Source organism: Octopus bimaculoides, chromosome 1 (genome assembly GCF_001194135.2).
Source record: "Octopus bimaculoides isolate UCB-OBI-ISO-001 chromosome 1, ASM119413v2, whole genome shotgun sequence".
NCBI lineage: Eukaryota > Metazoa > Mollusca > Cephalopoda > Octopoda > Octopodidae > Octopus > Octopus bimaculoides.
In genome coordinates, this window is record NC_068981.1 from 149,282,521 (window position 1) to 149,287,528 (window position 5,008).

A 5,008-nucleotide genomic window follows, 5' to 3' on the forward strand; every position below is an offset into this window, starting at 1 on the left:
GAGAGAGAGATAAAAAAGTGATTAAATAAGGGTAGATAACAAAATTATAGAAAAAAAAAATACTGTTAAGCTTGTGGTGCAGTGCGAGGGAAAAAGATACACCCCCAAAATAAAATAAAATATTAAAAAAAAAAAAACACAAATAATTCTTTGTGTAATTTGAAACTACAAAAGGTTTTCCTTTGGAGCAATGATACCAACCATCTCTGCCACCACTCTTCTAAGATCTCTGTTCCACTTCTCCCCTACCCCCGGTGCTTCAAGAATGTATCTAATAGACGAGAAACAAATGTTGCCATTAGCTAATTAACTCCCAAATGAAGGTCTTGTTTGTTCAGCGTCGACTAGAAAATGCACTGATTGTTTGCTGTACGGCTAATCCAATTTCTTAGCGTCCTGTCGTCAAAAATCCGGTTGGGAAGCCACTGACCAGACTAAGCAACACCCGTACCACAGTTAAGGTATTCGCCAGGTGCGTCCATCCCCAAGCTGACAGTTGCTGGTCTTTTACGTTGACATTACATACCGTTTTAATCCTGAAGATATTACGTTACACGATGATGTTATTTGATTAGACACCGACATAAAATACTTTTATCGCACTAATCATTTGGTTTGAAGTGTCATATACAGGAGAAATGAGCTTACATACATACATACATACATACATACATACATACATACGTACACATATATGTGTGTGTGTGTATGTACGTGCGTGTATACATACGTGTGTGTGTGTATGTACGTACATGAATATATACAAGCCTACACACACATATGTATAAATATAATTATACATATCCACAGAAGCACACACAAACGGAGTCCACACACACACACACACACACACACACACACACACACACACACACACACACACACACACACACACACACACACACACACACACACACACACACACTTATTTGTATGTTTGTATATTTATGTAAGTGTGTATATATAACTGCCCAAAGCATGAATATTAACTAGAGAATGCTGAATAATGCAATATTTTGTCTACTAATTTACAAATTTCGCCCTAAAATCCAATAGGTGTTGTTTAAAATGTAAATTCAACAGACAGCATTAACGGAATCACATGTTCAATTTACATGAACTTGATGATCAACACTGATTAGTCTCATTAATTATCTTTTAACTTTTTTTTAGTGATTTGATTGTGGCCATGCTGGGGCACCGCCTTGAAGGATTTTAGTCGAACAAATCGACCTCAGGACTTTTTAAAGCCTAGTACTTATTTTATTGTTGAACCGCTAAGTTACAGGAACACAATCACACCAGCACACACATACACATACACACACACACACACATACACACACACACACAAAAACACAGACACACACACACACACACACACACACACACATACAGACACACACACACACACACACAAGACACTCACACGTGTATTTTGTTTTAGATGATATGATGTTGCTTGAGAGAGATTTGGTTGCTACTTTTAGCTAGTTCAACGATAATGGAGTGCTATCCTCATTTATTTTAAATACTTATTGACATACGATCGTGTCTGTTTCTGCGCAGAAAGCTCGGTTCAATTCGCCTATCCTCCGCCTCTTGAGTGCTTCTTTAAAGCACTCTAATCTGTCACCCGGTTAAATAGGTACGGTTTGTTGCAAGCATGTGAACTAGGCCCCCAATCTAAGGGTGACGCTCTTCTTCCCGCTCATCAGTTTTGAAATCCTTGATTGGAAGCCACCTTTTCTCCTTCAGCTTGATATATACCCTTTGTTGTACATCAATATTTTGTTATAACTTAATCATAGGAAGAAGAGCATCGTCCATGATGCTTTCGTGGGGTTTATGTGATTAGTTTGGAAAGGTATTGGACCACGACTCATGGTTTATGCTAAATCCAAAGACCTGGTCGAAATCCTTTCAGCAGAGTGGACACCATTAAAGGCCTCAAATGCCTAGGAAGTAGTGTTGATCCATGTCATATATTAAGTCTAGCACCTATCATGTACAGTCCATTTCTGAGGCGTCCACACAGGTTTTGCCTTTCTACTTGAACTTATAAGTCTTGGGTAGTTCCGATGTTATGGTAGAAGACACTTGCTGGAAACGTCTCACATTTGGATCAGACATGGAACAACAGATCTGCAGAGTGAACTCCTTAACTGCTCGGCCCTACTCGATTCGATACTGAGTAGAGAGAGAAAGTTTGTTTAATTCTATCTTATCATGTCACATGCGTCCAAACAAATGTCTTTTCATACCTAATTATCCTCTCCTAAGTATGAGGTAAATCGGAGTTGTTCATATTCACATTTTGTGAGGCAAAAAAAAAAAAAAAGACTGGGGGTTGCACATTAGGCATAATTAAGAATACCTAATACGATACCAGTTTTATAATTGGTTTTAGTTTAGACAAGACCTGCTCTTTTGAGTTGAGGAGGATTAGTTGTGATGACACCAGTACTTAACTGGTATTGACCCAGAAGGATGAACAGCAAAATTGGCCTCAGTAAGATTTGAACTCAGCCAGTAAAATATCTGAAGAAATACCGCCAGGAATTTTGACCTACTCTAACGATTCTGCTAGCTCACTGCCAGTTTAACAACGCCGGACAATGTCCTTGTTGCTCTTGTTAGCATTTCAGCCTTGACATTCCAGACTTTCTAGGACTTTAATCTTCAATACATTTTTCTTTTTTAAGGTTTAATGAGGGAGTTTTGACAGCTATTTCGAATCGGTCAAACCTTCTGGTTGAAACTCCCGCATTGACTGGTGAAATATCGTTGTACAATATTGAATTTTGGTGTATACTGTAATGTATTTTTCACAGCGTGAATATAATGAAATGTTTTTCGTCTCTTTGAAGAAATAAAAAAAATTTTTAATAATGTTTGTCTTCATGTCTCCTCTCTACCCTGAAACGCACTGAACACGAAATATTGCCTCGAATGATTGCCAAAAACCGTTAAGCTGCCAAAATAATGAATTAGATGCCGCTTCACTCACCGTCTCAAATAACTTTGCCCCGATGGCGTTGATAAAAATAGCTTTCTTCAATTTACAGGCGGAACCATGTTTTGTTTTTTACTCCATCATCACCGTTTCAAAGATATCTTCAGTACACACTCGTACTTGTGCCTGCTTTAACAAGTCTACATCGCAACATTCGATGGACGGATCGTAATTTCTAAGATGTAACTGTTAGCGAAAATATCGGTGACATTCGCATCAGAGGGGCATGTCAATCGGTAGCATACAAAAATGGCCATCGTATCCCGGGTTCTACTATCGCTACAGTCAAATCTGGTGAGTCAAAATTAACAAATATAACACCAGAAGTGAGGGATCGTTTGATTACATTATTTATTTCCATTTAGCTGGGCCATGTCACGGTACGAAGAAGTACGAGATTTCTTCTGCACCGATCTCTTTACCATAGCCACTCTTTAACCCTTTAGCATTTAAACAGGCCCTATCTAGCCCAATTATTCAACCTGTTTTATATATTCAAACTGCCAAGATGTGACCCTGTGTACCTATCTTGCAATGTCATTCTAAAAATATACAATCACATCATTAAAATCTCAAAGCTATGAGTTAATGCATGACTGATTCAAGACATTGCGAATAAATTAGAATTAAATTTGACAGAGTAATCTGAACGCTAAATGGCAAATATTCGCTAAAAGTCAGAAGCCACATTAACTCGATAGACCTTGTGGTCCAGCTTAATACCACTCGAAGAAGCCGGAAGCAAATTGAGCTTGGTACTGCCCGTGGCTCACATTTGACAGATATTGTACATCGTCAACCACACACAGCACGTGACTTTCAGCAACTATCTCATTCCAATTTAATTACTTCTTTTTTCGATGCTTGAATAATTAAGATACCAAATCGAGTCCTCTGTTTATCTAAGACAAGTAGCATACTATTTACAAATGAAGAGGTTCCTGAGGTAATGGAAATGATACGTCCAGCAAATGTTACCATGGCATCTAATGCTGAGCTATATGATAGGAGTGCAAGGCCAGGACCATCTTCATATTCGCTATCGGAACTAATCCCATTAAACTTCGATTCATCGCTAAAATGAATCTGCCACCACTGTTCTTCTGTCCAAACGACATATTCGTGAGCGAAATGAAGACGGGCTCTTTGATTCTTCTTGGAGATCAGAAGTTTCTTTGCCAGCGCTCGTGCAAGCAACCCAGAACCTCATAACCTCCGAGAAACTGTTTTGCGCGATACGTTGACATCGGAAGTGGGGCCAAACTCGCAAGATATCTCAGCAGCACTCTTAAACCTATCCTTCAGTGACATTCTAACCATAATACGATTCTGTCTTGGTGAAGTTTTATGAGGACTACCGGTTTTTTGGTTTAGCATCTGTCGATTCTGATGACTTAAAACGAGCTACAATTCGTTGCACAACACTTCGCTATCACAGAATTTGACTTGCCCTCTTGGTGAAAGCACACAATCCTTTGTTTTTCATCACAGGACACCGGTCGTCTCTCACTAGCCGCCGTGTTGACATTGAATGTTCCAATAAGGTATGATCGTAATAAATAACTGTTAGCCCATTAACAGTCTTCTAAACAACAAATACCTCGGTTAGTAATTCATTTCTTCTGCGTGACCCTTAACTGCAATTTGGAAGATTGTTTATTTCCTCATAACTTACAAAATATTTATTCCATTCACTTGAAGTTTTCACAAATGATAGATATTAGATGTACCTAAATATGTGTAAAATATCTAGTCTCAACGTTTTGTTAATCTTCTGTAATAACTATTTCAATACACTTGTTCTTCCTGTTCCTTATATTATCGCGGCTACTGTAGATACCACGAAGCGAAGCAGTTCTTCAACATGACATGAGATATACGTTCAAGTATTTCAGTTGCTCAGTCATTCGTGTGATTGTTGTACCATCAAGAGAGAGAGAGAGAGAGAGAGAGAGAGAGAGAGAGAGAGAGAGAGAGAGAGAGAGAGAGAGA